The sequence below is a fragment of the Melanerpes formicivorus genome, unplaced genomic scaffold (genome assembly GCF_026170545.1).
Source record: "Melanerpes formicivorus ecotype bairdi unplaced genomic scaffold, bMelFor1.0.p_v2 SCAF_3, whole genome shotgun sequence".
Lineage (NCBI taxonomy): Eukaryota > Metazoa > Chordata > Aves > Piciformes > Picidae > Melanerpes > Melanerpes formicivorus.
The window spans coordinates 11707927-11729021 of record NW_027142355.1 but is presented as its reverse complement, the minus strand read 5'-3'; the positions used below and the strand labels follow the sequence as shown (position 1 = coordinate 11729021).

At 43.9% G+C, this 21095-nt stretch overlaps 1 long non-coding RNA gene across 1 annotated transcript; it reads left to right on the top strand.

Moving 5' to 3' along the window:
• The first annotated feature begins 3174 nt into the window (after positions 1-3174).
• LOC137454301 (uncharacterized) lies at positions 3175-7287 on the top strand. Its single transcript, XR_010990580.1, has 3 exons — positions 3175-3241; positions 6778-6884; positions 6976-7287. It is a non-coding gene; the product is annotated as an uncharacterized lncRNA (long non-coding RNA).
• Positions 7288-21095: the final 13808 nt, after the last annotated feature.

Here is a 21095-nt window from a genome sequence, read left to right as displayed (position 1 = left end):
CAACTGCAGAAATTAACACCTCTGTCTTAGAGACTGAAAAACCTGATGGAGTTATTTTTATAAATGAGTTGCACACTTTTATAAGCTTAACCTTTTATCTGAAACATCTCATAACTGTTTTATTAATGCTCAAGGGACCTGAAGTACAGATTGCTCAACTTAAATAGTGTAGGAAATTTAAATTACAGTTGAGATCTGGCAGTAATATTAACCTGCAGCTTGAAACAAGTGGCTAGTGCTTTAGGTATTTGCCATTGACCATCCACCTGGACAACCTATTTTTCAACATTCAGATGTAACAGAGGATGCTGTGGAGCCCAAAGGACCTGAACTGCTGTGACCAAAACGTGTTTGGGATCTTCTGGTCCCACATGCTGATTTGCAATGGGCTGTGCCTGAGGACACAGTGGAGTCATGGGGCCTCCAAACCCATCCGGGTCTTTCCCATATGCTGTGTTCCTGGGTCCTCAACAAGGGCACTGTGCAAGTCCTCTGTCCTCTAGAGCTGAGAAGGGCGCAGTGACCCAGCTCTGTTCCAGGCTGAATTTTGGCAGAGGCAGAAGCATGATTTTCCTCTGAAGGGAAAACACTTCCTCCATTAAAATATGCAGCACAAGGAGAGCAAATTAAATCAGAGACATCCCAGTCTCACTTGATTATTAAATTAGAGTGACCTCTAAATTTAAAATTCTTCAAATGCCATGATAATACTATAACTGATATTTGTTTTCAGAAAGCCATGAAGGTTCACCTTACTCTCATTCTCAAGAAAAGAAGATTAGGACTTTGGGAAAAAAATTAAAGCCACCATCTTAAAAAGGATAGATACCAGGGTAAAGCCAGAAGTATATGCTTCTGTAACTTGGGTGAGGGAGAAGAGACTGTGTCTCAGAGGACAGGACAGAGGGGAGTGATCAGCATCTCTCCCTCTGTGAGTAGTGGAAAAGTATATGGTCCTACATTCTGCTCAAAGTAGGGCCAGCTTTAAAGTGAGCATACTGCTCCTTAGGCAAGTGGAGTCTTGCCCAAGATGAGAAGCCACAACCAGTTTGGCCACCCTATCCCAGTACAGAACCACCATCTTTCAAAAGTCTTCTCCTCATGCCAAGTTGATGTTTCCTTTGCTGTAGTCTGTGAGAATTACTCCTTGTCCTTTCATTCTGCATCTTTGAGATTCAGTTGAATTTCTCATCTCTATAACCACCCCACTGGAGGAACAGCAATAACATCCCCCTTAACCTTCTCAACAGTAAACAAACTCAATCTCCTCAGTTCTTCTTTGCATGTCATGTGCTCAAACTTCTTCGTTTTCTTAGTACCTTTCCACAGCACTCCCTCCTTCTCTTTTGCAGCAGATAGGCCCAGAAGTGGATGCAGAATCCAGAAGTGATCTCACAAGTGTGCGTGCAGCCCAGGATACTGTTGGTATCCCTGCCTGTAAGGGTGCAGTACTTGCTTAGGCACAACCCATTATCCACCAACGCCCTCAGGAAATTTTCTGCCCACTCTGACTCCCACTTGTGAGGTTTCATGGAGGCACTTTGTTCCAACTGTACAGCTTTTCACTTGTCCATGCTAAACTTCATGAGTTTCTTGTTGTTTCTGCCTCCTGCAATGTCTGAATGACAACCCTGCCCTCCAGTCATGAACCACACCTCCCAGTCTGGTGCCACCCATAGACTCATGGAATGATTTTGGTTTGAAAAGACCATTGTGTCCAAACATTATCTAATTCTACCAAGTCTGGTGCTAGACTATGTCCCTGCTGTGGCAATGCCAGCAACGAGCAGTGTGAGCAATCTGGCAGTGCAGAGCCAGCTAGCAGTGTAGCAAAACAGTGCTGTGCCTGCAGCACGTAACTAAAACAAGGCACTGGTAGCTATAAAGATGGAAAGTTACCTTGGGACAACAGGACATGCACCTGCACCATAGGCCTGCAACACTGGAACAATAAAGGAACAATACTCGATCATATTCGTCAGCCGTATTGATTCCAATCTCTGTCACCCATACCCTGCCTCCTGCAATACCTGTTGGATATTGGACTCCAGTGGAAAATTTAGTGCTTTATTTACTTATAGCCTTAATTACACCAAACAGTTAAACATCTTAGACAGAGGGGATTAATCTCCTTTGCAGGCAGAAAGAAACAACCAATGTGGGGTTAATGGTGATGGGATAGATGGACTCTGTTTAAAGATAACAGAGAGCAGTGGTCACCTTATCCTGACAGTGACTGCAGGCAGGAATGAAGGCTGGTATGAAATGAGGTCAACAGATCAGAGCTATTTCTAAGGTTGGTAGTAGCACAGCATGTTGTAAAGTGATCATAAGAGTAGGACCATAGAATCCAGCACAAGTTGTACAGGAACACATCCAGATGGGTCTTAAAAGTCTCCAGAGAAGGAGACTCCACAACCTCTCCAGGCAACCTGTTCCAGTGCTCTGTGACCCTCACAGTGAAGAAGTTCTTCCTCATGCTGAGGTGGAACCTCCTGTGCTGGAGTTTATATTCATTGGCCCTTGTCCTATCACCAGGTGCAACTGAGCAGAGCCTGTCCCCTCCCTCTTGACACCCAGACCTCAGATATTTATAAACATTTATTAAATCCCCTCTCAGTCTTCTCCTCTTCAGACTAAAAAGCCCCAACGCTCTCAGCCTCTCCTCAGAGGGTACATGCTCTAGTCCCTCAATCATCTTGGTGTCCTCTGCTGGTATCCAGGGAAAAAATTCACTCTTGGAGAACTTGGGTTTTCTTTTGGTTAAAACTTGTTATCTTGATCTAAAAAGCATAGATTTTCCTGACAAGCAAAATGATAATGATGGAAAGATTTCATTGTAATAGCAACCATTGTGCTTTATTTTATGATTTATTGATGGGTTTGTTCTTTTTGTATGGAGGCAAAGCAAACCATGAACTGCAGTTGTACATTATGAAAGATTAAGGGAAAATAAAGTTACTTTAAAATCCCCTTCTTTCAGCACCACCTCCCCTTTCCCACCACATCTGCCCCTTTCCCACCCCACCTGCCCCATTTCCCCCCTTTTTCACCTCCAATCCCAGGGCACCTGGTCTCTATTGGAGTCTCCTCCCACCCCAGGTGTGGCCATTTGGCCCTGCCCTCCCAATCCCCTTTTTAATCTACACAACCCCACATCCCCTCCCTCCCTCCCCCTTCCAGAAAGGCAGAAGCTTCAAGCTGAGCCTATCTGGGCTGAGGGGTCCTCCTTTCATCACTGGTGAGTGCCCATGGTGCACACTGGGTGATGGTGGTGGTGACAACAAAGGCCGGGGGGCCTGGTGGCCCCCCGGTTAGGTAGGAAGAATGTTAATGGCTACTCTGATATCATCCATGGATGCTGGTTGGGCTTCCTTACTGGGGCTGAGCTCATTGTGTGGTATCTTGGCTGGTGAGGGTCTTGCCCCTGGCTCTGGGATGGCTGCAAAAGTGGTGGTGGTGGAGTAGAAGCTGTTTAGGCAGGGTGGAAGGTGGTGGTAGAGGGAGCAGGAGCTGCTTTGGGAAGATGAAGTGGGATGGTGATAGGGGAGCAGGTTTTGTTTTTGCTCCTTCTTGTTTTCCTGCATGCTGGGATAGAGTAGCCTAAGGCAGTGGTGGAGTCCCTCCTTCCCCGGAGGGATTGAAAAGCCATGGAGATGTGGTGCTGAGGGACAAGTGTTTAGTGGGGACCTGACAGTTCTGGCTTGGACCTGATGCTCTTAAAGGTCTCTTCAAACCAAAACAATGTCCTCATGGCCAAGAAGGCAAATGGTCTCCTGGTGTACATGAGGAAGTGTGGCTTTGGTCAGACATCCTTTCTCATATGAACTTTCCTGCAATTATCTGGTTTTAACTTTTCAGTCCTAGGGCTTAATTTTTGGCAATAATATTTACAACGGGGACATTAGAGATGAGTCATTTGTTGTTTATCTGTGTTGTACTCTGCCAAAAGCTCTATACCAGAAACAAGGTGAGTGTCGGGGTTGAATGACTTGTATTTTATCTAGCAAAGACATTGCTTATGGCATTACAGGCAAGACAGAGATGGAGTGGAATGAAGAATGTGCTTTCTGATCTTAGGGCCTGCAGGGATGTATTTATGACCATATGTCTGCTTGTATCTACACAGGTATACTAAACAGAGCCAGGATATATGGTTAGCCATGTTGTTTAATTGTTAGCATAGTCCCTGGCTGGGTGCTGGAGTCAGCTGGGTGCTGGAGTCAGCTGGTTTAGACACTGCCTACACATAGTCTGGGACACAGCACAAAAGAGCCAGGGGTGGCATCTAGAGGTCTTGCTGGGTCTGAGTGAAGGCTAGTTCCTCTGGAATGTATCTTCTCACAGGTTATATGTCTGCTCAAAGCTAGCATCATCTTAAAAGCCAGAAATTAAGGGCCAGAGGAGGGCTGAGTCCTGGAATCCCTGAGAGTCTTCTATGGACTGGCATGCACCATTGTGTATTTCTGGCACAGATGTCATTGCTAGGCAGGAAACAAGCATTCCTGTGGGCACAGGACATCACCCTAGCCCTTGAAGGTATGACACATAAATCTAGCTTTTCAGTCCTCCCCTCACACCTTTAGGATTGGAGATGTGGTTTGGGTCATGAAATACTAAAATAGGAGATTAAAACTGGGCAAATATCTTCTGGTTAGTGTAAGTTATGTTTATTCTTGGATCCTGCAAGAGTCTTCATTCCTAGAAGAAGGTTAGTGCTGGTAGGAAGGAATCCCTCATCTCTAACTTGGAGATATAGAGGCACTATTGGGCTGGGTTTAAAGCTAGAATTGGGGTTGAGGGCTAGAAGTAGTGAAATGCAGGCTTGACATTATTTATAAAATCCTGCAAGAGCCAAAGAGTTAAAATGAAGCTTGATTCTCACATGAACATGTGGACCATAGTTAGGTGGTAATTCATTACTGTCCTGACAAGTTTAGGGTTAGTGCTAGGCTTGAGGATTGTGAAGTTTTGCATCTGTTATTGGTTCTTGTGAGATCTCTGGGAGAATGAGGCTGGCATAAAGGTGGTTGTAGCCAGGAAGGGGTTGGTCTCTTCTTCCAGGCAACCAGCACCAGAGCAAGGGGACACAGTCTCAAGCTGCGCCAGGGGAAGTTTAGGCTCAAGGTGAGGAGAAAATTCTTCATGGAGAGAGTCGTTAGTCATTGGAATGGGCTGCCAGGGGAGGTGGTGGAGTCACCGTCCCTGGAGGAGTTCAAGAGGGGACTGGACGTGGCACTTGGTGCCATGGTCTAGTCATGACATCTGTGGTGACGGGTTGGACTTGATGATCCTCAAGGTATCTTCCAACCTTGGCAATACTGTGATAAGTATGGATAAAAAAATGCTAGTATCTCTTATATGAAAAATGAATAAGGAAAGCATGGATTTAAACAGGATGGCACACTTCAGAACAGAAAGCAGCCGGAGGAGCATGGCAAGGGCTGCAAAATGCAGAGCAGAAGGAAGCCTGTCTGGGTGCTTGCTGCATCTAGGACCGATTTCTTTAGGTCTGTCTGCTGACAGAATATATAATGCATCTAGGAAGGCAATGCCCTTTTCTGGCTTAAATTTCCAGTTCCAAAAGAAATGGTGTGCTTTTGAGAAAGGGCCAGATACAAAGGGACTGACTTTCTTTCCCAGAACATTGAGCAGTTTATTCATGTTGCAGGGAAGCCTCTGCATACAAGCTGGATGAAATGGAAGCTTTCACAGGGAACCCACTGTAATTTTCCTGGCCACAGAGGGCGGTGTTTAATATTCGTCCTTTGGATGTATTAAAAGATAAAATATGAATCAAATAGTATGACTGGAAGCTGATTTGTTTCAGAAGAAAGTAGAAGGTAAAACTTTTATGGATCTGCACATCAAAGTTATTACTAGCCAAGGTTTCTTTTTATAATTTAAGCCCATATCTGAACTGAATTTCAATGGGCTGGTTGTGCAGTGTACTCCAATCTCCATATCAGTCACATTTGATGAACACCCCAAAGCTCAGTGGCTGAGAAAGAGACAAGAAAAGGCACTTCCATTTGATGTTCCTAGGCATGCAGGCATGATATCTTTTGTCACTAGAAAGATTTTTTATTTTTTTCTTAATACCCCGTCGGTCACAGTAATAACCTTAAACAAATAGATCGCTTGTATTTACTTTGTAATATCAGTGCTTTTACAAGATTGACTACCTAGTGGGAATGTCTGTACAAATTCCACAGTTGTCCCCAGGCAGCTCTGTGAGGAGGACATTTTAGCTCCATATGCCACAGAAAGATGCCTTCAGTGATGCTCCATGAATTAATCATATCCCTGGAGGCTGTGGGAGGCTAATAGCAGAAAAACCCTGCTGGAGTGACTTGAAGAGCTCCAACGAGCTGTCGCAGCACCTGGCCACTTTGTGCAGTAGGGAGCGGTTATACCAAATAGGCTGCTACCTGCATGAGCAGATAGCACTGAACCTCTGAGCTGCCGAGGCGAGGGAGATTGGAGCCAGCAGAGGCGGTGCAATTCACATTACAGATTGGCATGGGCTTCCAGCTACATGGGGCCACAAGGGTTAGAAGAGAGAAAAGGCAGCAAACATTTATCTACTGGATTACTTTTTTTCTTTTCCTAATCCCCACCACTGCTGTTGAGTTGCAGAGGCACTTTAAGGACAAGCTGCGTGTACTCCTTTTACTGATAAAATTGATAAGCGAGCAGTGAGCTGAAGGTTTTGATGGAAAAAGTGGCTTTTTTTTTTTTGTTATTGGCTATCTGTTGCTTCTTCCTGTCTTCTAGGATCCTACCCTCAAACCCAAGGCCATGACCAGCCATTCTCAGAAAACATGGCTTGTATGCAGCACATGCATCCAAGGAAGGTGAAGATAACTGCTTGTAATAAAAAGGTAAAAATATCACCAAGACCACCTTATGTCTTCTATTTTTATTTCCTTCAGGCTGTGTCATATCTGGTTTAATTTTCTTTCATCTTTTCAGGGCAACAGAAATTTTCCTTTTATATGAACATAAATAAAACCCTTTCAGAGTAATGGAAGGTGTGTTAACCTACGGGAATGTGAAGTAGGTTTACATTCAGAGAACACGTGCATCAGGATTATTCTCTTTCCCCTCCACCCCACCCCTTGCCATGTGAGACCTTTTCCTCTTTTGTTTCCATTTGAGTGAGGTGCCAGTTCATTACTCTCAGACATTCAAAATACATCAAGTGCAAGTAATCCACTGGGGTTTTTCTACCTAAATGTTTTTTCAGTTGGTCTGTTTCTGCTGTAGTCTAAACCTGTTTTTCTCTGTTACGACAAATCTTGCCTAGACAAATATGAGCACAGCTCTAGTTTTGTTCATCCTCACACCTTGTTCTGGGTTTAGCAAGAGCCTGGCTACAGGGTTTGATTGACCTCTGTGAGCAGGTGTCCCAAAGGGACAAAAAGCCCCAAAAAATGCTCTGAACCAGACAATGAGTAGTAGTAGGTCTGTTTTTTTCAGGCTTTTCAGCTCTGGATTTTCATTGCTGAGGCTTGCCTGAACATGTTTTAGAGCCACAATGAGCCAGGTGGGCGTGCTTTTGGACACGTTTGGAAAGAAACCTTTCTATAGGTTGTAATATCGGGGTTTTATCCCTCAATCTGTGTTGCTACTGGCCATTATTGTCTTGGGAAATCTATAAGTACCAGCCCAAAGAGCCAGAGCCTTGCCTTGCAATTGGCCATGCTCTGGATGGAGCCACAAGCTTCGCTTGGAAGCCAAACTGTGTTTCAGTTTACCCAGACAAGACAGCAAGGACCCCTCACTATTTTCAGCGTTGTAAAGCCCAGGAACAGACACATGTCTTGCCAGGCCGAGAGGCGAAACCCCAGAGGAGCTGTATCCCCGGGACAGTTTTGTTTAATTGGAGCAAGGAGCAAGCACCACTGCAAAAGGATTGCAGCAGAGGAACCTCATTTCTACAAAGCTTTCAGCTACAAAACCTTTGGGAGTGAATCCTGCCTCAGTAGCAAGCTGCAGACGCCAACAGAAAGTGAAACCGTGCTCCTGCAGCTTCCACGTGGTCAACACCATTTTGGTTTTGTCTAGATTTAACATGTGCCATGAGGTATCAGGATCAGTGAGCAATTACAATATCTGATTTTCATAAGCATCTATTGAAGGTCTGGTGCCCTAGGGAATTCTGGAGTTCCTCCCCTTTGTGGGCAATTGCCAGCTTCGTTGCTGATGTTCCCTTTCTTTACAGTTTAATGTGCTGTTTGTTGTTCCTGGATTTTTGTGCATATTGTCTAAATTGTTACTTGTTCCTGCTGGTGAGGGATCTGTTCCACAGCCAAACATCTTGAACCTGTAAATAGGTTTTATTTAATATTTTTTGTGGGACTTTTATGATAAAATTAATAAAACTTAATTTTATTATCTACTTATTGAATATTAAAATAACCTTTTTACTGACTATAACAGCGTGCCAAGAGACCATGAGAGAAACAACTAGTGCTTAGACATAGGAGAAAGCAGGAAATCAGACTACTGCTTAAAGTTTTAGTCAGGCCAGGCACAAATCATCTGACACTCGTATGGATAGAAATGTAAGGCAGATGGGAAAGATCCAAATGCCACTCTTCCCTAAACCTGTCTCTTGGCCAATATAAAGGGAGTCTTGGTGTGACTTGCTTGGATGCAGCCCTCTACCCTGCAAGCATTTCCAGTCCAATGAATAAGTTTCCTATCTTCCCTTTTTCCTAATTATGATTCTTACCATTTACCTTTTAAAGACCTCAAGGCTGAACATCAAATTCCACCATGTACAAGGTGTAACACATTAGAAGTGCTCAGCATCAAATGCTGTTGGCTGCTAATCTGATTGCTAGCTCCAGTTAATACATTGAGTTCATCCCTGCCCCTTCAAGCCATATTTCCCCATGTCAAGTTCCCCCTGCCAGGAAGTTAGGAAGGAGCTACACCTGCTCAGAAACTTAAAAGAAGAACCATTACTGTCAGCTGACCTCATCTCATTCTTGTTTTCATAAAGCTGCCATGCACCATGCCCACCTTCCAGGCACAGCTGATGACATGGCTGTATTCACTCTAAGAGGTGATGAAGGGGTCTACAGCCTAACTGAATTTATTCATTATTTTCCACCTGTTCTGACAGAACAATCAGGGAAATGTTTTCCCAAAGTTACACTGTAGGAAGCTTTTCTGTGGGATTTCATAGAAGCCTTAAGAATTTGGTGAGTCTGACTTTTTACCTCTCATGCTCTCTTTGAGGTTTCTATCTCTTTTCTTTTTTGCACAGGGTAGTGACTTTGTATTTTGGTTGAACTGGAGCAGGCTTTGGACTGGGCATAATCCATACAAAGCCCAGTTTGCTTCTACTGTGAGCAACAATCTTAAAATATTTTGTCAACACATGCCTTCTCCAAAGAAATGCCTCATTGCCTGGCTGTCTCATTTTGAAGCCTTGTTGCCATGTAATCTATTGGGAAAGCACAAACAGTTGTGATTACCTGACAGCTCTAGGAAATGGCACAGAGACAAGCTCTGTCTTTGAGACAAAAGTGCTTATTGCAGGTGGAGGCTGCAGGCAGATCTTTGAAATGTCTGTAGGAACACCAAAGGAGGGAATGCCTTGCTAGTGTGTTTAAGTGAGAAACAGCAATCTGATACTGCACTTTTGTCCAACTGAGAGTCATTGGTTTTGTTAAGCTAGATAGGATTGGGGGTGTCACAGAATCAATGAACAGTAGGGGCTGGAAGCTAAATAGGATTGGGGTTGTCACAGAATCAATGAACGGTAGGGGTTGGAAGGAACTTCTGGTGGTGGTCTAGTCCAACCCACCTGCTAAAGCAGGTTTGCTGAGATCAGGTTGCACAGAAACACACACAAGTGAGTTGTGAAAGTCTTCAGAGAAGGAGAATCCTCAACTTCTGCAGGCAATCTATTCCACTGATCTGCCACGACCAAAGTAAAGAAAATTTCCCTCATATTTAGGTGGAACATGCTGTGTTCTACTTTGTGCCCATTGGCACTTGTTCCTGTTACTGGGCACCACTGAAAAGAGACTGGCCCGATCCTCTTGACACACACAGTCCAAACATTTATAAGCATTGATAGGATCCCCCCTCAGCCTGCTCTTTTCCAGGTCAAACAGTTTCAAGTCTCTGAGATGCATGCCATCCCTTCATCCGGGCTGCTGATGAAGATGTTGAACAGGGCTGGACCCAGTACTGACCCCTCAGAAACACTGCTACAGGCCTCCAATTAGACCCTGCACTGTTACTCACAATTCTGAGCTCTATTATCCAGCCAGTTTCCTCTCCACCTTACTGTCTGCTCAACCCACACTGCCTAAGCTTACCAATGAGGATGATGGGAGACAGTCTTAAAAGTTTTGCTGAAGTCAAAGTAGACATAAAATCCACTGTTTCCTTTTTTCTCTCTCATGCCTGCTTGTGAATGTGTTTTAGTCCATCTTGCAAGATCTTCCACAGGAAATAAGACAGGCTGGGTTTCACAGCCACAGACTGTTCATCTTCATATCTGTTCTGTCTACTTTTCTCCTCTGACTTTTCCTTCCCTTGTCCTTCCCTAGACTACATCTTCCTCTTCCAAGTCTTTTTGCCCAAGACATTTTATCCATCACAGTCACCAAGGCATTTGTTACTGGACTGTGAAGGGTCTTATGCACACTCCCATTCCCCTTTATGTTTTTCTCTCTCTCTTATTTTTCCCCCCAAAGTAACTTTCTCCATTAGAGCTGATATGGACCATTAGCTACAGATCCTACCTATACATATTTGTGTGTATGAGTGTGTCCCAGCAACTTTCATGCCACAAGCAGGTGAAGGAGGTGTTCCAGTCCTGCAGGAAACTCCCACACAACAAACTTTACAGATCCCAGCATCTTACTCCCACCATGTAGCGAATCCAGCCAATTGTATCCTGGGCTGCATCAAAAGAAGTGTGGCCAGCAGATTGAGAGAGGTGGTTCAGCCAATTTGCTCTTGTGAGACCTCACCTGCAGTACTGTATCCAGCTCTGGGTCCATCAACACAAGAGAGACAGGGACTTGCTGGAGTGGGTCCAGAGGAGGGCTACAAAGATGATCAGAGGGCTGGAGCTCTTCTCCTATGAAGACAGGCTGAAAGAATTGAGGTTGTTCAGCCTGGAGAAGGCTCCTTATAGCTGTATTTCAATATCTGAAGGCTTTAGAAGGTCTTGTTTAGAAGGGCTTGAAGCAAGAGAATGAGGGGCAATGATTTTAAACTGCATCAGGGTAGAATTAGGCAACACACAAGGAGGAAGTTCTTTACAACGAGAGTGGTAAGGACAGGCACCATCCCTGGAGATGTTCAAGACCAGACTCAGTATGGCCCTGGGCAGTCTGACCTAGTTGGAGGCATCCCTGCTCACTGCATGGGGGTTGGACAAGATGACCTTTGAGGGTCCTTTCCAACCCAATGCAATCTGTGAACTATCCCTGCTCCTTTGCATGCAAATGGGGAGTCAGCTCTATGCTGTGCTTACCCTGTGGGTAGTCTGATTTAATTTGTGCTTAATTTTTTTACTAGCAGAGCACCAAGAAGTGACACTACAGTAGAGGGTACAAGTCTTATTCAGTAGCCTAAATCATTATTAAAAAGGAGGGGGAAAAATAATGATGTGGGCTCACTTGGATTTGAGACTTAACCTAGCTACCATTCAGCATCAAATTCAACTGTCCTGGAAAATATTCTCAAGAGATTTTGAATGAGAAAGTCAGGTACATTACAAAATGTATGATTTGCTTCAGATTTCTACCACTTTGGGGCAAAAAAAAAAAAAACACAACCAAAAACCAAACCCAAAAAATCTCATGAGAATAGTTATTCTTGTGAGTTTTCATCTGCATCTGAACAAGAAGGAAAATATGTTCCTGAAGTGTGAAATATCTCAGTTAGATCCACAGAGGAGTGGTGTATCTGGAAATTCAATTCTGAATTCATGAAGACTGAAAACTGAAGTGGGCTGAACTGTGTGAGACTTTTTTTACCTTCTGTCACATCCACACTATCTTCTATGTGTGGGACAGGCAGCACTCAGCTCCACTGCTTGACAGGGGGCGTTGCTTCAACCTGAAGTGGCATGGAAGCCCCTCATACAGCATAACTCTGCAGGGGAGGACATCAACTCTTTGTGTGCTGCAGTGCCCCACAAACAAGCAAAAGATTAGACCAAGAATCCAGTTACTGGCAGTGAATATAGCTGAGGTGGCCACAGTCCAACATACTGTGAGAAACTAAGGACTGGAGCCAGATATACCTATGGAGGTCAAGGATGAGCCAAAGTGGGCTGGAGGTAGTGCGAGGATCTTGCTGAGAGATATAGCAATGCGAATCTATAGAATGATGTGTGTGACCATTTTAGGCTGTGCCTTTAAGAAAGGGACAGTGCTGGAACACTCTGGCTGAATATTTTGAAAACAAAGATAGGTCTAAACGAATTTCATTGGTAGATTAGTAGAATGCAACTTTAAGTTTTAGTTCAGTTTGAGTCTCTCTGAGTTCCAGTCTCTTCAGCCTGTCTGCTTCTGAGCAACAGCAGTGGGACCTGTTAACCTTGAGATAAGAAAACTAATCCTTGCATGTGCTTGGAGCCTAACAAGAATTTCCTCCTTAATAATTACCTTTTCTCTCTCTAACCCCTTTTTGGGAAAAAGGGGAGGTAGGAGGAGAGAGGGGGTAGAGGGCGGGAACCCTCCTCCTCCTCCGGAGGGAGTTTTGCTCTGTATTACTTTCTTTGCTGTATATTTCTGTATATATTGTAAATATTGTGTATATATTAACTGCATTTCATCCTGCTTGTAAACATAGCATATCCTTTGCTTCTCTGACTGAGTCAACCGTGGTTTCTTTCTTTGTGTGGGAGGGAGAACTGAACCTCCTCTCACTACCACAATGTGCAAGACCTCTCTCATGACAACAGGGGAGGAAAATCTGCCATCAGAAGATCTTTTCTAGGTTTCTCCATGCAAAGAGCACTAGTGCCTCATGGAAGACCTTGTTCCGTGGGCAGAGACCCAGCTTTACATTTTGTCATTCAAGGCTGCATCCCCAGCTTCCATCCTGTGCCTCTGCCACCCTCTGCTTGTATCTTCTGGCTGTGGATATGACCAAGTGGATTGTTTCTGCACATTTATGCCCCCCTGGGCAGCCCACCGAAGCCACACCTTTTGCCAGATCCATTGCTAAATTGTAGTCAGACTGAAGCATTTCACTGCCTGTGAAGCTCAAACATATAATTATGGCATAGCATAATATGCAGGCAGCTTTGATGTGGCCAGGAATGGGGTCAATACTTCTAAACAGTATATGGATGGGGATTTATGTACAGCTGCACTCCTCAAGCAAAGACTAGCTGCTCTCCTCCAGTACAGCTCAGTCCTCCAGCATCATGCAGAAAGGAGCAGCAACCACCTTGAATTGCAGGACCTGGTGATGGAGAGTACTGCCTCCAGCTGCAGAGTTGTGCCCCACAGACCTCCATTTGGCGCCAAACACCTACAACTGTGATGACACCATGATGGCAGGTGTCACCCACTTGCATGGCCATGCTGGTCTGACTACTGAACATGTGGTGTTTGCTGGGCACTCTCCCCTGAGCCAATTTCAAAATTTCTCACCATCTTCTCCCAGCAGGAAGCTGTGATTGAGAGAGCTGTTGGCAACCAGCTCAGATAACAGAAATTTCTGACTGCTGATACATTTAGAAACAAACAGGTATAGTCTGTATTTGGTTTTCAGAAGGAAGCTGCATATGACCTGAGGTATGCAAATGCCTTCTGAAGCGGAGGAAAAGATTTCAGGACTGTGGAGGTGTGAGAGTTGGCAAATTAGGTGGCATTATGGAATAATACTCCATTTTTGTGCAAATTGAGTAACAACAGCTGTTAGACATGTCAGCATTTGGGGAAGCTAATTTTCAGAGCAGAGGAATAGAAAGCATCACTGTCATGCACAGAGAGGAAAGGAAGTTAATGTAGCAGTGAACAGGTGAGAGTGTCTCACATTGTTTCTACAGGAGGATAAAAGCAGTAAATCCTTATTTAATCCTTGCACAGTTATTTAAAATATTTAAAAATAGCGTGTCTTAGAGGGGATTTGGAATGGTTGCAGAGGGAGAGCTGAATTATAAAGTGAACATTTGAGGGTTTTGGAGTTATTGCAGGAATAAAGCAAATACTTATTTTTCACCATACTTTCTCCTTTGTATTGGAAAAAGCAAGCAAACAAACAAAACCCCAAAAACACAAACAAAAAAACACACCTCATACTCTTCATACTAATATTGGCATCATTCACATCCAGAGGGTGAACCCAAACATCAGCCTTGCCCCCAATGCTTACCCTGCAGAAGCCCCTAGCCTTGCCTATTCTTGGCTCAGACACTGCTGAGGAGTCACGTGACTTGCAAATTCTCCTTCAGCCTTAATCTCCTTCTGTCCCTTCACCTTTTCTTCTAAAGTGTAAGCAATGATCTGATTTCCCATCTTGGTGAAGCTGACAGTTGTCTCCCCTGCTCCTTGAACCCGTTTTTAATAGTCCATTCTCTAGACTCAATGAAGGAGTTGAGTATTGTCCTCTAACTGCATAATTGTTCTTTCCAGTACTTCTTTTGCCTTCTGGGACTGGTCTCCCTCAGATTACTAATGATCTCTGAAAGACTCCACTTGTCCAGTTTAATTTACTCATGTTCGTGCTGACAAATTGCAGAACTATCAACTACAATCTTACAGTAATTTCATATTAATGTGGACCTTGGGCAACTGGCTCTAGGTGACCTACTTGAGCAGGAGAGTAGGACACTAAAGCACTTCAGCTTTAGTGTGTCATTACAGCAGCTGAAATATTTGTCTTCAACTCCAGGATGGAGCCAATTTTCCTGCATAAGATGGTCCAGGAGGACAGGGTCTTCTTCAGGCTCGGGAGGATGGATATCCTGGATCATGTGACTCCAGTACTCTAACCTTGAGAAGCTCCCTTAGACAAATATCCACAGCTAGGGGTTAGGGGGCCCACCCCCTGGACATGCAGTAGAAGGTGTGATTTATGTGCCTGTGTTAAAAGAAAGAAATTTGAGATGTTCTGCATGTATCTGAGACAACTTCAACAGACTGTCAGATACAACACAAGGTGACTGCTCCTTTCTGTTGTGGCCACTGATTTGAGGAAACTGAATACAGTTGGTTGAGCCCTGAGATCAAATTGTCATCCCAGATATTGAGGGTGCTCGAACATACCCACTTGTACTATTCTAGATATCCCAAGGTACCTGAGACACTTGCTTAGGCTGGAGGATACAGCAGCAAGCCAGATCACTGCAGAGATGCCAGCAAGAAGCCTACAGCATCACAAAAGGTACTTTATATGTATGTTTGGGCAGCTGCATACTCTGGAGGTGACTTTGCTAGGTGATCTGAATCACTGTTTGTGTTCTACTGACTCTATTGACTGGGCTCCCCTTGAGTATAATACAAGCTTAAACATACACAGTGGCACCTTGATTTATTCTGGAGATGGATCCTATCTTTAGAACTAACAATCTGAATGTAAGCCTGTGATTTTCCATAGAGCATTTAGCACATTTCAGGAGTTAGAAGTCTTAATAATGGTGGCAATATAATAATGCAAGTGTAACAATAATATTATTCTAATTGCTAATAATGAAGTTCTATGACTCTGCAATAAACTATAGATGGGTTTCATTTTCCCTCCAGAGTTTATCAGTAGTTACTTTATATATATTTAAATGTCATTTACATTATATGTATCTATCAATGACATATTACCCAAAATAAGAAATAAAAAAATCCCCTCTAGCAGAGGTAGGAAGTAGAAGCTGCTGGCTGCAACCCCTCTGGAGCAGCAAAATTTCAGAGTCTTATTTGTTAAAAAAAAACACAATTTGTTTTTGCTCTTCCATGTGACACCTTTAGACACACAGAGGAATCCTGTCTAATACTGCATTACCCAGCCTTGGCTGCCCCAGCCTCCTCACTCTCAGATGCTTGGGGTTTTGCTGGCTTTGCTTTTGCTAAGCCTTGGCCAACAGCAGCCCTTGGACAGGATTTACAGGCAGAGCTGCCCCTGAAAGCCGAGGAGGGTGGAGAGCCTGGCTGTATCCGTCCTCATGGTTAGTCTGTCAAGAGTTACCCCTGTAGGAGGAGCAGTTGAAATATTGTTTCTCCAATTTAGTGTCTGCCAGCTCTTATTTTTCATGTTACATCTTTGCTATAACTTACTTGATGCAGCAGGTGTCTTTTAAATAAAGGGAGAGAGATATTGCTTTCCTGTTTATTTTGTGTTTGATAACTTCTAGGTGGATAGATTCTGCCTGTACCATCCCTAATAGAAACTGGATTTGAGAGATCTGTTTTAATATCAGAAGACCAGGTGCTAAAGAAGGCTTCTCCTCCAGGCAGCTTTAACCCTTTGCTCCCCAGGCAGGACTGGTCTTTGCATATACAGTCACTAAAAGATTCCTGCTTGAAACCCAAGCAACTCATCAAAAGGCAAGACATTAATTCTTCCTTTAAAATCAAGGGATGGTGTAGCGGGGGTAGACTGATTTTCTTTTCAAAGGACTGTGAGAGACTAAAAGTTTGTCTCTCTTGGTGTGACTCAACAAAGATAAAATCACTTGCTGCTTGCCCAGACAATAGCTGATATGTGTTGGGCAGAGCCACCAGAAGGACTCTTGAAAGGTGCAAAGATAACGTTGCTCACTGGGCCACAGCTAGTCTGACAACAGTGGATGCAGGCCACCTTCGGGAATATGCATGAGACAAGATAATCTCCACCCATCAAGTACCCTGGGAAGGGTGACACAGAAGATTCACCACCTGTTTCCTCATGTGTAAGGAGTGTGGGGGCTTGTCTGGATGGAGACGGAGGAGGCAGAGGGCCCCCCTCCACCCCCCATCTAGACCTCTTGCCCAAACACACAGAAATGCACAGAAAGATTTCCGGGGGAACGATACCTGGATATTTACCTAAGGATGATTTCCTGGCTCAGGAATTCCTGAGGGACAATACCTGGACACATACCTAAGGACTAAAAAACTGTATAAAAGACTGGAGCCACTACTGGCTACTTAGAAGAAAAATGCAGAAGAACAATGTGGGGGACTGTGTCTCCCGGACTGGATGATTAAAGGAAGGAAAACAGAAAATGCAGGAGAAAAATGGAGATGAAGGAAAACACAGGAGATGGACCATGCCACTGAGAATGAACAGCCCAGGGCAATGCTGCTCCGGAAAAAACAGACCCAGGCTGCCCAGAGGACCACAGGTCTTCTCCAGCCAGAGCCTCAGCACCGTTCCTGTACCAACCCAACATTTCCTGCAGCACCTTTCCTCCACAGACTCAAAGTGTCTTGCGGGGGGGTGAAGGGTGTGGTAATATAATTCCTTTCCTCTTCTCTCTCTTTTCTCTCTCTCTTCTCTCTATTTTCTCCCTCTCTGCTTCTTATTTCCACTTTATTTATGTAATAAATAGTCTAGCTGTTGATATTTTGGCCTTGCTTGTGCCTCTAATTTCACAACACGGGAATATTCATAAGAACTGAGTCTCTTTCCCAACCACAACATCACCAATGAAAAGGCCAGTGATTTACATCTGGCTGAGTTACAGAAGTTTTCAAGTAGTGAGGATAGATGGAACCATTAAACTTGTTGAGGAAAAGGCAGCTGCAGTAGCTGGGGGATTGGATGGGACAGAGCTGATTCTGAAGGATGACCAGTGTGGAGAGAAGTGAGCAAACAGACCAGGTGAAGAAGGACCCACAGAGGGAAAACAACAGGATATTGGGAGGCAAAAGTGAGGGAGGCTGAAGTGGAGTGTGTGAAGCAGGGAACAATTTGGATATGGGAGGAGGGAAAACAAGGAGTTGATAGAAATTGTGTAAAGAAGAAAAATGAAACCGTAGCTACCTTCCATGAGGTTTCTCAATTTCTAAGTGGCTTCAGGAAGATTACGGTGCATCTTTATCCTACATCCTGCCTGGCCATGCCTCTGAGCTAGTGCACACACTGGGGACAAATAACAGTCTGCCAGAAGGATGCATATCTTTTGGTGCAACGTCTCCCAGGGTGTTTGTTCAAGCAGCAGTAATTTGATCTCCACCAATGTCCTATACTGTAGCCTCATCCGTCTCCCTGTCATGTTTATGCTTATGCAGTATACAACATCTCCCAAAACATCAATACATCCATTTCAGGAAAACAATGGCAAAACAGAGATCTAGCCAAGAAACAAGTGGAGTGTTTGATTTACTAAAAAGACCTAGCAGCTCTCAGTTTTTCAGAGAAGTAGAGATACCTTCCGGTTTATTTTACTTCACCTCTTAGCTTTCTCTGGCATAGATATGCTGCAAATTGTTTTCTATCTTTCTCTCACAGACTGGGGAGTAGGAAGGTGTTGCTTCTTTTTCCTAAAAAACACATTTTCATATTGAGCTTCAAAGGTTGGATTTCAAGCTAAAGAGGAACACCAGTACAGTTTTCATTAATAAAATATCAGTGTGCATGGTATCTAGGTTGCTACTGGCAAGGAGAGAAATGGCTAAGCAGGAGATATGCTTTTGTTTTTTTATACACTTATTCTAAAATTGACCTGACAGTTTCTAGCTATTCCTTGGTGATGGATTTTAAACTATTCAAACAGATAATTTTCAGCTCTTGCACTTGTCTTCGAAACTTTATGCAAAAATTCTTCCACAATATTTAGCATGTCAAATGCTGTCTAACAGCTCTGAGCCTTGCCTGTAAAACATGTGCACACAAAAATGCAACAAGATTGCATTGTGGCAATAAACTTAAATCTAGAAGAAATGTTGCAGTACCCTGATTAAGACAACCCAAGTGTTACCTCCAGTCTGCAGTGTTACAATGTTAAGTGGTATAATTAATACTAGGATCGGCTGAAACAAGAAGGGTGTTTTGGATTTTCAGTTACTAAAGGAAACCAAAGTGCTGTCTGTTAAATGCTTTGGCCTCCTTTTCTTGTAGAAAATATGCTCCTGCTGTTCTCTTCCTGATGGATGTTGCTATGGAAGCAATCTGGGGAAAAAAAAAAATAAAAAGGCTAATAATGTTTCTGCAAATGATTGCACAGGTGGAGCTGAAAAGTACAAATGACACAAGTTAGTTAAGCAGGGGATTTGAGCTGCAACAACAATTTGAAGCCAAGCATCAAAACACTCATGCTTTCCTTTCTTTCCTCCTTACATCTATTTAGCAAGATTCCAGATCACTGCAGGCTGTTGGGGTTTAATTTGGCCTTTTTTTGAGTAAATTTATTCTGAAAGTTTCAGAGATGCCCTGAACCAGTGGATAAAACAGACAGAGATTTAGAAGAAGGAGGTGAGCAGCACTGCAGACTCTACTCAAGTGAGTGGGACAGTCTTGGAAAACACAGGTCCCTTGAGGCTATGTGGCTTCTGTTATTCATTCAAGTAAAAAGTAGTCTTCCCATTCCGTGCCATTTTTGAACATCATTATAGCACATATGGGATGTTGGAGGGACAAATATGTAGCTCCTAGTAAGTAAGAGCTTATACTCTTTCACAGAAGTACAGGCTTTTTGATATAAAGTGCAATTGAGAAGTGTCTGTGGGTGAGGAAATACACCATCATGTTGAACATCTAGTCAAGTACCAAAAGCAAGACTACAGATAGTGAAGCAGTGAGTGATACAGGTTGCACCCGGCATCTCTGCAGACTCCTGGCCAAGGCCAGCCAAGCTGGCAGTGTGTTTCTAGGGCATAGATTAGGTAGCTACTCTATTTATTGCTTGCTTGCTTTTCAACCATGTTGGCTGCTGCTCTGCCTGACTGTGTGACACTGAATTTTTGTTTGGCTCTTCTGAGTCTTAGGTAAACATATACGTATGGATCTGTTTCAAGCTGGTTCATGCTGCTTGGCCCTGTGTCCCAGCATCCATCTCTCTCTGGTAACAGCTCATTACAGGCTGTGGCTTCTTCCCCACGCTCCTTCAAACACGTTTTAAAATGCAGCTGGACCGCCTGAATGATCTGAGGTGGGCCAGATGTCTGCAAACCTCATCTGGTCTGTTAGGACAAGGGTCCCCACCAGACCCCTGAGCTCATCCTGCAACATGAGAAAGGTTAGAGTTCACTGTCAGGGAGCATTTAAATAGGGGCAATCAGTCCCTTTTTACCATTTAATTTTTTGTTGTTGTTGAGTCCTGTGGCATCCAAAAATGTGCAAGGTTTTTTGCAAATGTGGGCTGTACTAGTGACAATAGCAAGGTGCTGGTGTGTGCTGCACACTGGTGTCCTCCCTCCTGGAAGAGCTCCACGCTGAGCTCCCTGCTCTGCTCCCAAGCAGAGGCTTGACCATGGGTTTCTCATGTAACAAACCAGAACCCTACAACTGTCTAATTTAAGAAATTATCTCCTTCCTGACAAATCTCCTTGTGAAAATTTAAGGAAAATGATACAGCCTGCCAGAATGTTATGGTGCAAACTAACCACTTGTAATCAGGAGGTTTTCAAGTGCAGGGAACGTCAAGTCATTTGCTCAGTCCTCAGCTATGTGTGGGCAAAGTGTCTGACTGACTCCTACACACCCATATGTCCTACCATATGGCATGAGGATAAAGCAAAAGAGGGATCAAAAGATGCAGGGGTACATTAAAGCCATCTGCAGCTCACATGTACCTATAAGTTACTGGAACACATAGGTGAAGGCGCCCAAGTGTGGTCCATAACCCAAATCACATAAGTCTTGGCACAAAATTTGGCCAGCCATTTGGGGAGTGAGTCATGAATCACGTAAGCCAGGCAGCCTTACCTGTTGTAGCAGTCCAGCAAGTGGTAAAATTATGGGGAGAGACTGGATACAGGCTCAGAAATTCATGCAACTAGCATCCCATCACCATGCTCTTGCACAACAAAAGAGCATGCCCAGATCCATGTACAGGCTTTTCTTGGTGTGTCATTTGCATACATTGTATGTATACGCAGACAAAATCCATATCTATCTACTTCTAACTTTAGATTAAACAAGCTTCAAGCTCCTGGAAGGTTACAAACCAAGCTGCCCTGCTC